Here is a 20,733-nt window from a genome sequence, read left to right as displayed (position 1 = left end):
GTGAAAACAACAACACTTTTTTAGCTCTTTCCTGTTTTGTGAGATGGGTCCAATATATGGTGCTTTACATCTCTATAATTTATTTAGCTATGCAGGAAGTAGAAGCTAGCTAATTGTTAGATTGTGTGTCCAGAAATAAAATGCAAGTTAATCATAAAAAAAACTACTGTTGCTTGTCAATTGTTTTCATTTTGATAGACAAATTACCTGGACAGTCTATACCTCTGAGATGTTTATATTATTGCACCCCAGCAAAAGTAAGGGAATCACGCTGAAGATCATTTCACAATATAGATGCAACAGATTGGAATTAATTTGGATGAAGCAAACTCAGGATAACTTATTTTCTGTCATATCTATAGTTACATCATATATATGAATTAGTAGAATAAGATTTGAGCTCTCTTACAAGATCTTTGCAAACTCATGGACACAATATACAGACAGACAGACACAGACATACAGACAGACATACAGAGAGAGAGACACACACACAAACACACACATATATATATTTGTGTGTGTGTGTGTGTGTGTGTGTATTTTTGTTTAGATTAAATATTAGTTATGATCAATATGAGATTACTGTTAATTCATTTGAATCTTTGAAACTAACTGTAAGTAAAGCTTAATTTTACCAAGGGGAGGTCTAATATTCTTTTTATTGGGGAAAGAATTGCACATGAGGAATTATTGCTAAATATTCTTGAATATTTTTTCCATAGTCCTTTGATATATCTACTGAATTCAGGCTGTGCCACAGAAAAGCATATTTTTCATACTAAACATCAGTAACTCCAGTAACAATCATAAAAATGATCTATGACATAATCTGAAATGCAACTAAAGTGTTTTCTTCAAACAGTACAATTGAGCATTTTAAGTAATGACACCTTTCATCTTTTATGTTAACTAACATTGTTGTAAAAACTGAATGAAACACTAAAATAAAGGTCACCTTCAATGCCACTCTAATTTCTTCAAGGTGAGAAAACTGCATGTACAAATGGATGAGCATACAGAACTGTCCATTCTCTGTCTAATGTTTATAAATTGTTGATACTTATTTTGAGTGCATATTTAAGTTGATGTCTTTTCCCCTTACTGTAAATTTCTCCTCCCACCTCTCAGCAGGAATTTCAGTTTTCATTATCCCTGTCCAGCCAGGGCTGATGGGATCTGGAGTGTTTCTCAGTCTTGATTCTGATAGATGAATACAGCCAGGGCTTTCTTCTCCCCTCCCCAACAAATGTATTTACTAATACCTTATACAGCCCACGTAGTAAATATATTCTTCATTGTAACCTAAATGATCTTTGAAAATCAACTTTTTAAAAAAATTTAAAATATTGCTTAGCTCTGCTGGAATAAGTAGAAAAATGCAACATTCAATCTTGGCAAATGTTTTTAATAATAAAATAATTATTAAGAAATATTATTCCTTTTATTAAAAGCAGTTAATGGGTTGTGAGATTATTTTAATATATTGATGGTTTAAGAAAGCATATGTGATACAGAATTTATTAAAGGGAAGCTTCCTTGTGGAAGGAGATGGCTAAACAATGCAAATTACCATGTAATATATAGGTAATTCAAATATGCAAAAGAAAAAGAAATATCCTTTATCAAGACTTACAAGAATTTCTGTAGCTGTTTTATTTGAGGCATTTACTGCCTCAATAAACATTTTATCAGAGCCGTGCAATCATATGCATTTGATTAACCTTTGGCTTTTAAATCAACTGTTTATGTAAAAGACTTAAGATAAACCCTTTTTCTTCTTGTTCACATAAAAGCATGTTACCAAAATTTGATCGCAATCCATATGGGGTTCTGCTAACAATGCTCTTTTTTGTTGTGCAGAGCTTGCTGAATTCCAGTAAAGATTTCTGGAGCTCAAGCAAGGCATTTGATAAATTTTTTCCTTCCATTTCTTTCTTTAAAAAAGAAAAGAAAAGAAAACATAGCACAGTAGAACCCATAAAGAAAAAAAAATCCAGTTAAAATGATTTTTCAGCAAACTCATCATATTTTGGTAAAAGATGTTGCCAATGTTTCTTTCATGAAAGAAACCTTCTCATGAATATTCATTTCCATTCCAAGAGAATTTGATTGTCTCATTTTCTGGTCCTCTCTAAACCAGAATTAATGACCTTAAATAGTCTCTGTTGACATTCCCTTTGTCCCCAGCAAAGCAAGCAATTTAATATACTGGTTCTTTTTCCACATGGGCATGTGCATGCAGACACACAGATTCCTTAAGAGAGACATGCACTGTAGTAATTCTGATTATTGTTATAGAAGGTCATATTAATTCTCTTTGTTTCTGAAGGATGCTACTTACATGATGAAGCACTGGCACATGAATGATGGATACGCAATGCATGTTTTATTTTTTAATATTGGGAATTGGAACATAGTGACATCACTACAGGATTGATTTCACATCAGGAAAAAAAAAACAACCCAAAAAACAACCAAAATTCTCTTAGAGAGGAAAGACTGTATTAATGTAATTTTAAATTTGTTTATTTATTTTATTTGATACAGCCCAATTCCAGATGTCTCAAGGTGACTCACAACACACACACAAGTATAAGACTATAACAAAAGCAAACAGCAACAAAACCAGGCTCAGACAAACAAAAGGAAGAAGGACTAGTAAATCCAAAAATAGCACACCAGCAACTGACCTCCAGTAAGAGGGCACTAACTGCCTAGCCCAAGATCTAGGAGACCAGTCAGGTCTTTATAGATCTTTGGAACATTAACAAGGTGGGAGCTGACTTTATTCCAGACAAAGAAGCATGCTTCGTATGTCCTGAGAGGTAACATTGTTTAATTGAAGTAATTCAGAGCATGCCCGTCCTCTCAGCTTGAATCAGCTGGGGCGGAGGGATTTATCTGAATTAAAATAAATACAGTTAGAAGACCACTAGAAAACCTCTGAACTGGAGGCTAGACTCAGAATTAAAATAAAAGATACAAAATCCAAGGCAGCAATAGAAAATTACTTCTGTATTGCTACTAATATCACAAGGTTTTGATCATAACTCAGAGACATCCCATTTTATTTTGGAGTTATGCCGTCCAGAGTTGTCAAGACTTATAATTTGATATACTGTTAAAAATAAATAAATGACATGGTAATATCTTGTGATATTATTTGGAAACCTCTAGAACGGGAAGAAATCCTTTTACAGTTTTAGATTTAGTGCTTGTTGATTGTACCTCTACCCAAATTGTTGAATATCTGATTTTCCATTAATTCCCAGGTCATAATGTTCAAAAGATTCCCTTGGCATATGTCAGAACATGCCCTAAGTTTAGTTATGTGTCTGAGTTACTAGTCTCATGAAAAAAGATGAATCTTTAAATAACTGAATCTTTCAGTTATTTCAAAAAAAATAGAGAGGATTCTGTTGAATTCCATAGATATATTTTACAAGGAAGCAAAAATGGCTTTCTATGTGTATTTCTTTCACTAAGCACACTATATAGAGTAATACTGGAATCAAATGTGATGATAAAAATTATGACCTTAACATTACATGTACAATGTTTTATACTCTGTTTTTTATGGTTATAAGCAGTTTATTCCAATAAATACTGTTTAATTTTCCTAGAAAAGGGAACACAAAATTACAGATTGTATCTTAGAAAAAATCCAAGAGGGATTTACATTTTAAAAGCTTACTGGATCAAACTTGTATTGACCAATTGATTACGTTAGACTACATGATGATTTTTCATAAAAAGATTGTAAACTAGATCATAATTACTTCCCAAACAAACAAAAACTAACATCATAAGTATATGAATTATTATAAAATACTGACAATTCAGAGTATTAATTAATATGTTAATGTTAGTATTGGTGAACAAGGCAGGTCTCTGACTTACCTATACTGAACCACTGAATATTTTTAGCCTATTCAATATTTTCTTTGAATTGCTTCCTATTACAGATTCAGAAGGATTATGCAAAGTGCACCTAGGGTAATTTGCACAATGGGAGTTCAGTATTTAATGAAAGTGGTTCTTATTTTTAATTACAGCATTTAAGTTCATCTTATTGTCAAGTGGAATACAGTGATGATGATCTGAGATTTGGCTTCACAGAACCATTAGAAAACAACTATACACCTTCCTAAGCAACACTATATCTTTAAATGTAGTTTTAAAGATAATTTCAAGTTAACCTAGTGACCTTACATTTATGCTTTACAAATAAGATCATTGGTAGAGTGAAATCTTTCAAATGTCTTGTAAAACCTTCACTTACCTTCACTTTCTTCCATATCTTTCAAGAGTTTTCCAAAGAATACTAGAATTTTATGTAGCATATCTAAAGTAATCATATTTCTTAACATTTGGGGGAAATGTCAAAATGATAAACAAGAAATCAGATTTCAAAATGCCTATTTAATTACAATGGTATTGGAATATCTTGGATTAGATACTCATATGTAGAATGTTAACTGTGTCAAGGGGAGATAGTAAATTGGATTAGTTTTAGTAACAACAAATAGCCATAGCTGATATGATTGGGGCAAAACTTACTCTCTGATCATTGTGCTTTATCTTTAGGACTAGTCATGTTAATAGAAGTTTATGTCTCCTTGCTGCTAGGAATTAAAAGAAAATTGATGGAATTGTGGGTTTTTTTTTTAAATTAAAGGAGTATATAAATATAATAAACACAGAAATACCTGCCCCATAGAAACAAGTCAATCTCAACCATGTTCTATTTTCCCATTTATCATTTCAACAAACAAATAAAACGAAATGGTGAAGGAAGAAAAAGAATAAGTAAACTATGTCTACAATAATCCTGACTTAATCAGGTTATAACTTTTATTTTCTTTTTTCTTGTAGTCTGGACCAAAATTGCAAGGAAGTCACTGCCTTCTAGTCTTCTAGAATACAAAAAAAAATATGCTGTTTTAATCATGTGCTAATTGTACAGAGAGGTAAGTCTGTTGCCGGGATAGTAGGTTAACTCAATTGTGTCATGCAAATAGAGCCTGTATAGACTTAATAGAGAACAGTTTGCCTTGGCTTTATGAAAAATCTTTTCTCTACTGCATATTAATTAATTAATTCATTCATTTCTTTCAAGCAACAATATTTAAAATGGTTTCAATTATAAATTATAGATTCATAAAACCAAAACTGGGCCATTGAGCCTAGACTCATGCTCTATTCAGGAATCCAAATTAAAACATCCCTTACAGATGGCTGTCCATTCTTTCCGTGACCACATCCTGTGAAAGGAACCTACCATGTCTCTAGTAATTGCTTCCATTGTCTAATTGCTCTTTCTGTTAGGGATATTTTTATAACATTTGGTCAGAATGTGTGACTTAAATCCATTATGCATTCTCATTCATTCTATATTTGGAGAAGATGGGGAATGTCTTGCCTTTCTTCTATGTGACATTATTCCATATTTTTATGCAGCACTATCACATCCCTTTCAGTCTCCTATTTTAAATGATAAACTTGTCCAGTTCATTCAGTTGCTCTTCATATGACACATTGTGGTTCCTGATCATCCTCCAGTCCTTCTCAGAATCTATTTCATTTTATCAGTACTTTTTAAATTGTGGTGTAAAGAACAGGATCATGGTAGGGTCCGAACCATGCAAAATATATCCAGCTTGTGATCAACTATTCCAATTCCCTTTTCACGTGTTCTTTTGCCATGTGACATCCCATCCTGTATTTTTATTTCATTTTTGTTTCTTACTGAAAGTGGTTGTATTAGTCTCTCTTAACACAATAAATATAGTTTGTTCTGTTATTAGTTTATTTCTGAAATGTAACATATCATTTTGAATGTTACTGTTTCCTAGAATATTAACTCTGTTAGAAAATGATAATTACCTAACTTGTTGGGTTGGCAATATATAAACCATCAATATAGCTTTAAGATTGCTGTATTGCTGTATTGCATCATACTGTGTCCTGATTGGTTAGCTCTGTAGCCAATGTCCTTAAGAGGGAGCTTGAAACATGGTTTGTTTATCTTTGATGCTCTTTGCTGTGTTTTGCTACTGTTTGCAAATACAGAACAATTGATTATTGTGTATGACTACAATGACTGGTAAGAAGACTTTGTTATTGGATTATCCCTGGACTATTGTTTAACCATCTACTGCTTTATCTGTGAATGACCTGGACTGTTTATTGGACTGTGCCTTATTACTATTTCCTGAAAGTAAACACAACTCAGTGTATCTCAGTATTGGCTGTGTTATTTCCTAACTACTCTCAATTGCTTTTCATGTGCACACCCTTGCTATTCAAGGGTCGCTCTGCAAATTCCTTAACAAACCCTCTCCTAATTTTTGTCTCCTATACCAAAACTGATAAGCATTCCATCCTCATCTAAATCAATAAAAATGTTGAAGATTATAGGCCACAAATTCACTTGTTCATCCATTGAATAGCTCTGTCCATCTCCATATGGCTCCATTAATGAACAGTCTTTGGAAAACAATTTTAAACCAGCTAGGTATACACTTAGTTATCATGCCATCCTTGTTTGGTAATCAGAATGTCATAGGATATTTTGACAAATACTTTGTTGATATTAAGACATATAAGGTTTAAAGCATATACTTAATTTATCAAAGAAGTACCCAATTGGAATATGAAATAGAGTTAGTTCGATAAGATTAATCTTGAACGATTTTGCTAACCTTGGTAAATTACATGTTTACATTCTGTTCTAAAAAAATTTCCAGGTATTGTTTGACTGGTTTGTAGTCCCTTAGCTCTCCTTTTTCCTTTCTTTTCTGAAGAGAAAGCTTACCCTCTCCAGTCAATTACTATGGAATACTATGTAGAAATTAAACTAAACTATCAGTAAGTTTCTTCAACATATAATGCATATGGGTTGTTGATTTAGGTTCATCTATCATAAATTGATATTTCTGTACTATGTTTCTCTATTTTCATGCTGTAATCTAATGATTTCTGTATGCTCTTTCACAATTCCTTGGTGGAATGTATTCCTTCTCCTCAAAGGTTGAGAAGTCTTCCCTTTCTTTTAATATCTGTTAGCATTTTGCATATTAGTTGATCAGCAGGCAAGCTGATTGTTTGGTCTTTCTTTTGCTTTTAAGAACGAAGAACCTTTTTAAAAAAATAAATGTTTTCTACTTTGCCAAATTCAACTCAATTTGAGATTTGGTCTTTCCAACATATTTTCACAATTCTGGAAAATCTATAATACTCCTTAGTGACCTGTCTCTTTTTTTATTTCTTAGGCAGGCCATTTTCAGGTCTTCATGAAATTTATTTTGACACAATATACTTTTGCCTATTCTTTTCCTTATTGATGTGGACATAACATACATATAGCAACAACAATAGCACTTAGACGTACAGTATATATTGCTTTACAGTGTATACTTTCCCCCTTCTCTAAGCAATTTACAGAATCAGCAATATTTCCACCAAGAATTTTGGTCCTCATTTTAATGACTTCAGAAGGAGTCAACCTTCAGCCGGTCAGGATCAAACTACTGGCAGTCAGCAGAGTTAGCCTACAATACAGTATACTAACTGCTAAGCCGCCACAGCTCAGTGTTACTATTATTATTACTAAAGTTTAAGAACTTCCACTTGTCTTAAGCTAATTTCTTAAGATTTCCACTTGTTTTAAGCTAATGTTTTCCCTTAGCTATGAGTCTTCCTTATGATTATTATAACTTAATATATTTTATATTAATAAATAATTATAAATTATAATTACAATTATTTATTCAAATAATTTTAGTCCAAAGTATATGTATGTATATGTATGTATATGTATGTATGTATGTGTATATATATATATATATATATATATATATATATATATATATATATATATATATATATATGTATGTATATGTATGTATGTATGTGTATATATATATATATATATATATGTCTTTTTCTTTTTCGTAGGCTTTTATGTGCATATTCTTTCTAGCCAGGTTTTACCGATGTAAACTAAGTTGTTCTATAGCCCTGGTTCTGTGAAATCTCATTCACAAGTTTCTGGGCCTTTTTTCTGCTGCCTTTTTTGTCAGCAGAAAAAAGGCCCAGAAACTTGTGAATGAGATTTCACAGAACCAGGGCTGTAGAACAACTTAGTTTACGTAGGTAAAACCTGGCTAGAAAGAATATGCACATAAAAGCCTACGAAAAAGAAAAAGACATATATATATATATATATATATAAATGTTAATGTTTCTTAAAATAAAAAGCCCACTATATTGCGGTGCTATTTTCTGCTATTTCCATTTCCTCAACTAAATTTTCCTATTGATTAGTATTAAAACAAGCACAGAACATGTTTTAGAATTTTCCTTTATCTTTAATCATGAAAATTAGTCAGGAATTTCTTGGAAGGACTATGCTAAGTAGACTTTTGTTTCAATAGATGCTAGACTATTTATCTATAACTCTGGAAATTTGCTTTCAGAAAGCATTATTCTTATCTTCCCCTTGGATGACCATTAGCATAATAGATACTGGTAACAGTATTGCCTTCACTAATTCCTTCACTTATCTTAAATCACATGCTTTTTTACAATATTGCTAACTTAATTTACTTGAATTTCTGAGTTGTATGAATATTTTAACACTGCAACATCCGTGATCTTTCTGCTGTGTTTGCTCCTTTAGAATAAGTTAAATTCTTCTTCAGATTTCTTCTAAGCATAGGAATCATCCTATGGGAGATGTATTATTACTAGATTTTTTTCCTTTGAAAACATCAACTGTCTTGCTTGCAATAACTACATGAGGAATAGAGATGAGTAAATCAGTCTGTACATTAGGAGTTCTACAAAATTAGAGCACACAGGATAATATTTCAGGAATCATTTATTTCTAATGGAAAGCAATGAAACTTCCCAGGACTACCATTTCACACAGAATGAGCATTGTTGATTTCCTGCAGTGTATCAGGGATAAACTTTATGATCCTCTATATTCTATATCATGTTTCAATAATTTCATTCTAATGTTCCATTATACAAATTGGAGCCATTTATATATGAAAGAAAATCTTGGGCTTTATGAAGATTTTACCATTTGTAAAGAATAAAATCTCTGTTGTAATACTACAATTCTGAAAGCTTTTATTTTTCTGTGTACCAGGGATGAGAAAAGATTTTAAGTAAAATGAACCACATGCTTCAAGAATTTAGTTTTATGTAAATTTCTTTTAAATCATTCTTCCCTGTGTTGTGAGAAAGGCAACCCTATTTTAATCTTTGGACTTTTTCATTGATTTGGTTGACTCCTATGAATAGTTTACATTATTCCTTCTTACTACTTTGAGTAGTGCATATAACTTATGTTTAGAATGGAAATGTTAATGGAACTGCCTGTTTCATGGAAAGAACTTTTTTAAAAATCCATTTCTTTTGACACAGGGTTTTATTTTTTGCAATATTCAAGCTATAGTATATTGCAAGTGTATGTATGTATACAAAGTATTAGAAATACAAACCTAAAGTGGAATTTTAACTTTTTAATTTTCTATTACTGAAATCTTCCTTGAATAGTCAGTCCAACTATAAAGTCATGAACTACATATATCTGATTGAAAGTTTAGTTATATATGAAAACATTTTTTTTCTGGCCAGATTTTATAAAGCATTAAGCAAAGAAACTTTTCTTTCTTAGAATTGTTCATCTCAGCTTCTTACAATAATTACAAAAAAGGCGATAGAGTCTTGTTTGCATAGCCTACACCTGAGCTATAACAAAAGATAATTGTATCCAGACTGGTATAGATTTCAAACTACCCATTTCTGGAAAGGGAGAAACCCATTTCTGTTTCTAATGTATTATTTCTGTGTATTTTAAACATTCTTGCAATTTGCAAGGCTGTTTAGTTGATAGTATTATTATAAAGCCATGGAATGTATATTTTGAACAGATGGAGCCACAAATTATAACCATACCCTCTAAGAGTATACCGAAACCATTATGAGTTTAGGTGAATCACTTTTGTTACCTTCTGTATAATAATATCCTTTGGATAATGGACTAAGGTTCTTAGCCAGTATCATTTTGAAACCATTTGGTGAACTTTTTGTATTATCTTAGTACAGTCTGTTTTACAATACTGGACATAATAAATAATACTATTTAATATATATAATATGGATATTTTTGCTAAAAAGAGATAATTTGTTTTATATGATGATTCTTTATATGTCTTTGCAAACAGATGTTTTTTATATTTTTATATAATACTTTTATATTTCTAATATACATTAGAAATGAACAGCTATTACAATGTCTACTTGAGATGATCCTAAAAGTGCACATGTTTGCTAAGAGTCCACATCAATTTAATGGTACATAATCAGTCATGGTTTCTACTCGTACATTTGAGGCATTTATGCAGCTCATTGAAAAAGTATTCAGATGATTCTCACTTATCTTGGTTTTACTTGAAAAAGTCTAATATACAACATTTACAACAATCTCTTTATAAGACTTGACACCAACAGCATAATACTTTTGATTTTGGCTAAGAACCAAGTGATTGTGGGATAGGCAAAGAATTTTTCCTGACTTGTTTTCTTTTGGGTTATAAAAAGTTCAAAATGGCACATAATTATTTGGACAAAAGTTTAGTCAAGGTTTAGATTATTTTTAAATATGCAAATAATATAAATAAGGAGATTATCAAGTGCAGTGTTATTATCATTTTGGCAATGGACTTTAGCTATGCATTCCTTTTTATTATGTCCCATTCTGATAAAACGTATTTCAGATCTTTAGCAAAAATATGTTGTGTAAAAATACGTTGAGCTATAATACAGTTTTTTTTCTTAATGGCTTTTTGAAATAGAAAATTCATGTAGAGGTGGTCCTCTCTTAATAACACTAATTCGGACTAGCAACTCTGGCATTAAGTGAAACAGTTACTAAAGGAGAATTCATATGACCATGACTGTGCTTGGAATGGAAAGAGACACTATTCAGTTTCACACCCTCAGCTTTAGTTTGCCTCTTAATCACTTCCCCACCTTTGGAATGCTCATGTGTTTGTTTACTGTCATGTACACATCAAAATCAATGTGATTGCACTGCTGGGAACTGGGGCATATTATGCAAACACTTTACTCTCTTGAAATTCCTTTCTCTGCAATGCCACATCTTTGCAACAGGATGAAAAGAATAAGCAAGCAATTTTTATAATCAATGTCTCCTTTGCCTGACCCTTTCTGCTGCTGCCATGATCACTTTTTTTGTAATGTATAGAAAACTAAACAGTTTACTCTTTTTAAACCTCTTCCTCTCCAATCTCTCCACTCTGTAGAGATTCCATAACTATTAAAAATAAAGAAAATAGGAGGGGAAAAAAATCTCATTTTTAAACATCTAGTGTTAACAGTGATATGATTCATATGATTCAGTGATATATTTTTAATCACAGAACAATTTGTAACTGATAAATAGGCATTTAATTGGTATGAAATATATTATCAGATTAGGTGGTAAGGGGCTGTTCATGATTTATGAAAATTATACATTATACTGTACGTATATGTTTGTGTGTGTTTATACATATAAAATTGTATATTCACACACACACATACACACTATATATATACACACACATATACAACTATAATTGATACTGTTTTATGATATTATCATTGCTTATATATATTAGTTTGGAATAATTACATTGTGATCTTATTGATTGTTCTAATTAATTGAAGGAAGTTTTCACAGAATTAAAGATAGAAAGACCATACATAAGAAATAAAAAATGAATGACAAGTAGGTATATTAGCAAGTAACAATCATCATTTACTTTTTACAGAACAAATACCTCTTAAAACATGATTATTTTTCTGGTTCAGATCATAACCATCAGATCTGTTTCAAGATATTTCTGGAAAAACATAGTTATATTTCTAAAAAAGTGATTCTGGTCATCTGGTTAGCTAATACAGATAACATGCATGTAATCTTAAATTCTTACTTCCCTTATGGAAGGGACAACCAGTAGGAACAGAATTTGATAACATCCATCTTTTCATTTCATCCAATATTTTTTTTTTGGTAGGGAAGAAAGTATGGCAAAAACTAACCTTAAAATCCTTTTCATAGAATGCTTTTATGCGTTATCTACACATTTAGGTAGATAGAAAGTAGTTAGACATTATATACAGTACATTGCAGATATTAAAAGGACGGAGCCAACAGAAACATTGGTATTTTCTTAATGAATCAGATAACAACACAAAGAGCTGTAAGATTCTAGAATACATAAGGTTGAAGTGCAAGGTTTCAGAATATGAGGTAGCAAAATTTTACATGTAATTTGAACCTCCAACATTCTCATTTTTTAAAGATAGCTAAAATTATTTGAAAACAACTACCTTACTTCACATGAACATTAAAGCATGTTTATAAACAGGATCAAAAAATAATAATATATTTATAGTACATTCTTATATTTAATGTGAACAAAACTGTCCTAAGAAAAAGAGCATTAACAATCAAGAATCTCTTGTTGTTCAATGGAAAAATTAAATATACAATATATTGGCATAATAAAAATTCAGCCAATTTTTTTTTTTAAGTTGAAGTTATATCTGTCCAGGTCAAATATAAAAGCAAAGGGTGATACTTAGTTCTATGTTCTTGTTATTAAAGTTCACTGCACTAATCACTTCTCACCAAGACTCTTCTCATCAATCAAGGTTAAGTTAAAGTTAAACAAAAGCAGAAAAACAAATACTGTGAGCATATAAAAAGTGGTGGATCATTCCAGTGGTGGGTTCTTCCCGGTTCGGCCCGGTTCGGCCGAGCCGGTAGTGGTGACGATATGACATCACCGAACCGGTTCTGCCCCCCCGTCCCCTCGATCCCCCCCGTGTTATTCTTACCTTTTATTTGGCCTCACCCCCTACAGCTGATCAGTGTTAAAAGGCAGTGTGGTGGTAGACCAGTGCCTCCAAAAACAAATGAGTAGACCAATGCCTGCAAAAATAAATGGGTAGACCAGTGCCTGCAAAAATAAATGGGTAGACCGGTATAGCTCTGCAAGCAGTTAAAAGCCTGGTAGACCAGTACCTCTTCTAAATCCTAAAGGATTGTCACATAACCATCAAGCCACGCCCACAAAATAAGCCACGGCCACAGAACCGGTAGTAAAAATTTTTAGAACCCACCCCTGGATCATTCTCATGGGTTTTGAAATACTTCATATGTGATTTTGACATATTGTGACTTTAACAACCATGTGCTGTAACTGGAAAAGTAGTTTTTGCCAAATCAATAGCAACCATCTCCATTATTCTAATACCGTGTTTCCTTGAAAAAAGAAAGACCTATCCTGAAAATAAGCCCTATGTTGTTTTTTTATATGTGTGCCCAATATAAGTTCTACCCCCAAAATAAGCCCTAATTAAGACCCCGCCCATTCTAGGGTGCACAGGGTGGGGCGAGGCACATGGGTAAAAATTAAGCTAGGGTGGGAATGGGGAGTGGAGCTGCCCTACTACTTACCTTCATACAGTTGCAGCCAGGCCTCGCACACCCCAACACTTGCCTTGCTGGCCCACTTCTTCTGCAGCTGGCAAAGTCAGCAAGGCTTTCCTGAACGCCTCTGCTCTCCAGATCGATCCAGAGCTCTGTTATTGGCTACAGAGGCCTTCAGGAAAGCCTTGCCAGCCTTGCTGGCTGCAGAAGAAGTTCCTGAAAGCCTCTGACAGCGAAAAGGAGACCAGGTGAGTCAGTGAAAGACATCCCCCGAAAATAAGACCTCGTGCCTTTTTTTGGTGGCAAAAAAAATATAAGACCGGGTCTTATTTTTGGGGAAACCCAGTAGTACTTTGGAGAAATATTTGAAAAAATTCTCAGTACCCTTGTTGTTCTCTACTTCTTCAAAGTTCCAATGCCAAAGTCCAGGGTTCTTCCCTGTATCTGGTGTCTTGCCAAAGCTTCCTGAACTTCCCATCACATATTGATTGATCCTTGCAGAACAATGTCATTTGCAGTCTAATTGTGGCTTACTGCTAATTCTTCATACAGAGATAGAAGCATGTGAGTTCAGACATTTATAGAAATCCTTTGTTTGTTTATGACTCTATAGAAACAGAAGAATGTACAATAGTATTCATAGTTATACTTTTGCTTCAAGGAGTAGAATATCACAGATCAAACTGGCAAAGTTCTTTCCTTTAGATGTCATACTTTCTATTTTATCATAAGAGAAACAAGAGGAGGGCTGTGCTTTTCCGGTAAAACCAAACATGAACCCTGTATTTCAGTTCTGTTTTTCACTATGCAAAGGCAGAGATGGATATATTGAAATGATTAAGCTCATTTAACTTAAAGTACATTTGAAAACAATTTGTAAAATAAGAGAAATAGTCATGGAACTCTGGAAACCAGACTCTCTCAACCAGCGCTGGAGGCAAATGGAAATACAGCCAAAGATCTGAAATAAAATGTTTGTAGTTTTATATTAAGCATTTTAAACTGAAGAGAATAATTTGATTGTGTACCATGTTATGCCATATCAGTTTAAATGGCATCATAATGCCATCAAAGTTGTAATAACTTTGACTCCAGTGTCTATATTTTTGTTTGTTTAACTATCATAAGAACAGATATCACTTAAAATCTCTTGGTTTTCATCCAAACACCTGCTATAGCATCTGTTCATAAAATTTTCATATCAGACTGAACCCAACTTTCAGTTTGCTTTGATTGAAGGCCTCATGGAATAATTTCTTTAGGGGACTCCTGTCTCTCATACTATTGAGTTAATGAAAATGCTTTATTGAGATGCACAACATGGACCAACTAAACAGTGTCAAGAACCTGATGACCTGGCGCCTCTATGTTTGGGGTACTGGTTATTGCTAAACTACTCATTTCCTAATGTTCTTCATTCTTGCATTGTGATTCAGCAGAACTGCCAGGTCATTAATTAGTGCTTGGCTTTTTGAGAGCTTCCTTAATGCATGTTTTTAAATGCCAGGCCCAACCACAAAGCTCTTTAGACCCATAATCTTCAGAATAAAATTTGTGGCTCAATTTCCATTTGCCTAAATTTCATCTGTAATGAGGACGTGTCTGCTAAAGACATCTGTTTCACTGTGGCATCCTTTCATTTTAATGGCAAATAATAGAGTTCAGCTTCCTAAGATTAGAGGTTATAGGGTAGGCCTCTGAGCCCGCTTGGCTTCCTTGTTGAAATGTTCTGCCAGCCATTTAATATATGCAACAGAGGCCAGCAATGATGTGCTTTGTTCTCTTTTTGTATACTTCCTCCCCTTTTCACTCAAAATAGAATGATCATTTTTAAACAGTTTGTTCTACAATGGGGTAGAACTGAGTGTCAGTATCTTCTTTTATGGACTTGGCAATAATATTATTTAATTCTATTGAAATACAGGGTAAATAAAGAGGCATCACAGCTAATTATATGGTTGAAAATATATAGAGATGCTAAAAAAGAACATAGCTGCAGAAATATGTCTCTGCTGTCTTACCCTCTGCTGTCCTTGACTTTGTTGAGATCAGACAATAAAACAAAGGTTACATTACTTTAAAATTCCAAATCTGTTTTTCCTGATACAGGTATTCCCCTGTGTGATTTCTATCTTTTAAGAGCATGCAGACAGAAGTCTCTGTTTCTAACAGCATTCTAGGTTAGAAAGAAATCATGCAGTATTTACATAGTAATACCAATTTAAGAGGAAAATTGTACTCTCTCTCTCTCCCTCTCTCTCTCTCTCTCTCTCTCTCAGTTCAGTAGGGAGTTCTAGCAAATCAATGGATATAGGCTATCAGCTTCACTATTTTACATTACTAGGAGAGCTGTGTGAATTTTGAATGCTGACATGATTGTTTGCTCAACATAATAAATCAATCTGTAATTTATATTTGATTATATATTTTCTTTCAAATAATATCTTTTAAATGTATTGTCAATTTGTCATACAATTATTATTGTTATTAAGAAAAAGAAATCCATTGCATATCAATTGTGATTGGAGCCCTTGGAGCAATCTCTAAAGGATTACTTCGATATCTGGAAATATTGAATTTATCAGACTTGAACACCCTAATTTCACAAAACCCCCACCCTGCTTGAAAATGCCTACATTCTTAGATGCCATCTTAATAATTCTTAGGACTCTGGTTAGGATTTGAACTATTAAATTTCACTAGTCTTGTATATACATAATTGTATATTATGTACACATAATAATACAGTAAAGCATCAATTTAATTCATTTTGACTTAGCGTATTTTAAATATAACACAAAACCTTGAGCATGCTATGACTTTTTGCACCTAGCCATTATACATAAACAAAATGTGTAAATATGCAGGCATATACATTTTAATAAACAAATAAAAATCCCGTTTCCATGGTATAACAGTTCTACTACAGATTAATAGATCACCATCTTACACTTTCTTAACAAAAGATCTGTGTATTAAACAGCTCTCCTTTGAAAATAAATTAAAATTCCTTTCCCTATAAACTTTATCTAATTTACAAATGTAATGTATCTTTTATTAATAGCATTTATTGTAGTTCTGTTATAAAGATTTTAACCAAATGATGTGTTTGAATAAGAGCAAGAACACTAAGTTAGAAGCGTAGAGGTATTGTCATTACCTTTCCCCCTTTAAAAACAAACCAGCAATTTATCTAGCAACATAGAATTACAAATGCACTAGAATATACTTATGAAGCTGTATAAACCATTAACTAGAGATTCTAGTTCTATTGAATAAGCTCATATAAATGGGCCTATAAAATCTGTGCAGATAGTTCTGTCAAAAGTAATTTGTCCTGTTTGTTAGCTGACTAAGCAGGAAATATGTAGAAGGAAGACCCACAAAGTCCTTTCAATCTTGAAGTCTGTTGTTGTCATAATGCTTTGAATGGCAGTCACTGAGATTGTGAGATTCTGTGCTTTTGAATAAGAAGCTATTCAAGGCCAGAAAACAATCTAACTTTATGTCAGTATACAAGGCTTCTCTACAATAGCTATTATTCAGAAATGAAAAATATGTCACAACGGGAATAAGTAAACATGAAAGTAAGCTACAACACAGAATCCTATCAGTTTGTTCCCCTACTTTCCCAATAAACAGAACTGGGTGATACAAATTTTCTATGTGGCTCATAGAAGAGTAGTTTTCTTTTTCCTCCCCTCTCCACCTCCTTCTCTTTCCTTTAGCATTCATTTTACAGAATATATTCTTCACATTCCACTTAATTTCTACTGTACAGTCATATGTTTCAGGGGTGGGTTCTACTTACCTTTACTACCAGTTCACAACAGGATCGCGTGTGCGTGCTTGCTTTGTTTGTGCATGCGTCTTGCTTCTGCACATGCGCAGATTGCTTCTGATGACGTCAGGGTCAGCGTGTGGAACCTCCCCCCAGTTTTACTACCGGTTCTATAGAATGGGTCCGAACTGGGGGAAACCCACCACTGATATGTTTACAGAACAGAAACTTCCTAGGTTTTTGCTATTTTTTTAATGTCCTTTTATACAGTCAATTTATATTCCAATACAAAAAAAGAGAAGATTTAATAGAATGTGCAAACTATTGTACAATATCCTTAATTTCACATGCTAGCAAAATAATGCTTAGGATCATCCAATTGCTGGTGCATGCTGGATAATTCAGAAAGCCAAAGGATATAAAATATAAGTCAGTATGTGCTTTATTGATTACAGAAAACCAAGCTGTGGAATATGCTCAGAAAAATGGGAATTCCAGACATCTCATTATTCTCATGAGAATCTTATATATAGGTCAGAAAGGCAGTATGGATAGAATATGGTAAAACAGACTGGCTTCAGGTTGCAAAGGAGTGTGACAATGCTGCATACTCTCACCTAATTTAATATTTACTAGTAATGTCATTGTTTCTTACTGTACATCCAACAAAGATTTAATAGGCAATAAAGAGCTACTCTATACTATAGATATTGTAGAGGAGGAATGATGTTGGTTTATGCTGAACATGCTGAAAGTGTATCATGATTTTTTTTTGTAATCTCTTGCATCAGGATGGAGTCGGGGCAACTGAATGGAATTGAGTGTTTACTGGCCGGATGCCCTTCCTGTTGCCAATGCAGAGTTCGCAGCTGATATTTATTCATTGTGCCCAGAGAGAGAAATATCTGTCGCTACTTAGGATCGAACTCACAGCCTCCTGATTGTGAGGTGAGAGCTCCACTTCTAGGCCACTGAACCACTCAAAGTGTACCATGATGAGCTGGATAAAACAATTTATCTCTCCAGACTCTGCTCACCTAACTACTTAGTAGTGAGGCAGACTAGAACTAGAAAATGGAATGATGTAATGGAATTCCATCTTACTGACTAGTCTACCAGTTTTAATTGTAAAGTTTAAGTGGCAGACATGCTTCTGATGAACCATCCATTCCCATAAGCCCCTCTTCTAATCTATCCTCAACTTCTTGTCTTGGTAGACTACAGAAACAAGCAGAGTTTAATATTCCCTGTAATAACCACTTGTCTTTCACAAAGCCAGTGGCTGCCCCATGCATTCAATGAGCCATACGCTGGATTCTTATTTTATTTTCATGAATTGAGATGAAAGTCTAAAGACTTGAGATTGAGTCTAAAGTAGCTATGTATATTATCACTGTGAATTTTAGACTGTTAGCTGGTAAAGCCTTCTAGAGTAACACAGGACATGTTAGGAAGAGTTAACTCAGGTACCCGATATAGCCAAATGCTTTCAATTACCAGACATTGTTTAACTAAAGAGTTCTGAAACCTATGCACACTGTCATGTCTAGGGAAATAGAGACAAATGATCTGCCCTTACAGTATATAATATGTAGAACTAAAGGTGACAATCACTAAAATAGCAGTGGTGTTGTGTGTATATAGCAGGTTTCACCATCTAAATACTTTAAACAGATTATTATTTTAGAGAAAGGAGTGGCAAAACTTGAGGGTGGAGTTAAAAGAGGGATCAGTATAGAATCTCTACATAGCCACAAGCATAGTAAGTCCAGATCCCCACTTTGAATTATGTTGACCCTTATCCAACTTTTAGCAGGTGCTAATCATTACTTGAGAAAATTAATATCAGATCCCAAAGATCAAGTCACATGTGAAGGTCAATTAAACTAATTTATTGCTACTCATGCTTATGCACAGAAATATTTTGCTATGTATTATATAGAGAAATGCCAAAAAATTTAAAATTATCTTTAGAGTTGTGCTTTTGACAATAGTTGTTGGATGTTGGTGAACACTGGTATGTCATCCAAACATGTCATGGCGTGTTACTTTTCAATGTTCGTCAATATTGAGTTATAATCTATTTTCTCCAGACTCTTTAGTGCTGCAAGTTTACTACCTTCTCAACTATTCTCCCTGAAAATTGTCCAGAATTATTGAATGATTTATTAACAGTGTATTCTTACCTCTGTTGAAAATACAATCATACTACAGTCAGAACTGCTATAGATTAATTTTAATGTGAAATTTATGGCTAACATAGCTAATAAGAGCCAAGGTGGTGCGGTGGTTAGAGTGCTGTACTGCAGGCTACTTCAGCTGACTGCTAGCTGCAGTTCGGAAGTTCAAATTTTACTGGCTCAAGGTTGACTCAGCCTTCCATTCTTCCGAGGTGGGTAAACTGAGGACCCAGATTGTTGGGGGCAATAGGCTAAACCACTTAGAGAGGGCTGTAAAAGCACTTTGAAGCGGTATACAAGTCTAAGTGCTATCGCTAAGTGCTAACACATAGTTTTTACTAAAATAACAAAAGTTTTTTCCATTACTCCAGAACTGTTCAGCAACAATACTAAATGCACCCTTTTTAAGGTTTAGAGTATCATCCTAAAATGTATCATCCACCTGTGATTTATTCTCTTTGGGATATATTTGTCACTTTAGAGACAAATATTTTCATTTCCTTTCTTCTGTAATTTTTTAAAACTGTATTAAACTGTTTAAAATGATATTATAGCTTTCTTTGGTTCCACTTACTGGCAGAACTGCCACCACTGAGTTTTTATTATGCAAATTGCTGCAATCTGGTTAGTTCCTTCCTTCCTTTTTTTTTTTTTTTTACAAAAGGGGGATGCAAGTGCTAATCAAAGTCTCACAATTTCCATATTAATGATGTTTTCGTAATCACACTTACTTGATATGCACTGTGAACTGAACAGAGAATTTTAATTTTTCTTTAAAGAATAGAATAATAAAAATTTGATTTTTATGAAATAAGTATTTTAGTTTTGAAATGACCACCAATTGCCCAGTACTGAATTGTTTGTATTGCTTATATTGTTAAAGATGAACTATTTGTCATTTAAACACCAACTTTTTCTTGTAATACCTAAAACGTCCACAACTGGAATTAAGTACAGTCTGTTAGATTGATTTGCTAATGCTATGCAAGTGCTAAGAGCTCCCTTGGAAATGATACTTCCCATATTCTGTCTTGATAGCTTTTAGCAAAAAATTAAGAATGTGTACTTTTTCATCTTTTCTGAAGTCTGTCTATTTTACCTATCTTTAAATCATTTGTGAAAAGAAAATGTTTAAGTATGTTCTTTTACCTTTCTTTCATCCTATGAACATGGAAGCCACATGTATTAATGGTAAAAAAAAAATAAGACAGTGCTATTGCAAATGCCATTTCTCCAACACAGTGAGTTTC

At 33.2% G+C, this 20,733-nt stretch overlaps 1 long non-coding RNA gene across 1 annotated transcript in view; it reads left to right on the top strand.

Moving 5' to 3' along the window:
* LOC148113346 (uncharacterized) overlaps positions 1–20,733 on the top strand; it is a 120,237-nt gene that overhangs the window by 86,992 nt on the left and 12,512 nt on the right. Inside the window, exons 2-3 of the long non-coding RNA XR_015734453.1 lie at positions 4,879–4,973; positions 18,095–18,251. This is a non-coding gene — a long non-coding RNA (uncharacterized LOC148113346). The remainder of the gene's footprint in view (positions 1–4,878; positions 4,974–18,094; positions 18,252–20,733) is intronic.

This window comes from Pantherophis guttatus, chromosome 5, assembly GCF_059756535.1.
Source record: "Pantherophis guttatus breed Tessera chromosome 5, ASM5975653v1, whole genome shotgun sequence".
Classification (NCBI taxonomy): Eukaryota; Metazoa; Chordata; class Lepidosauria; order Squamata; family Colubridae; genus Pantherophis; species Pantherophis guttatus.
This window is presented reverse-complemented; position numbering and strand designations above follow the sequence as displayed.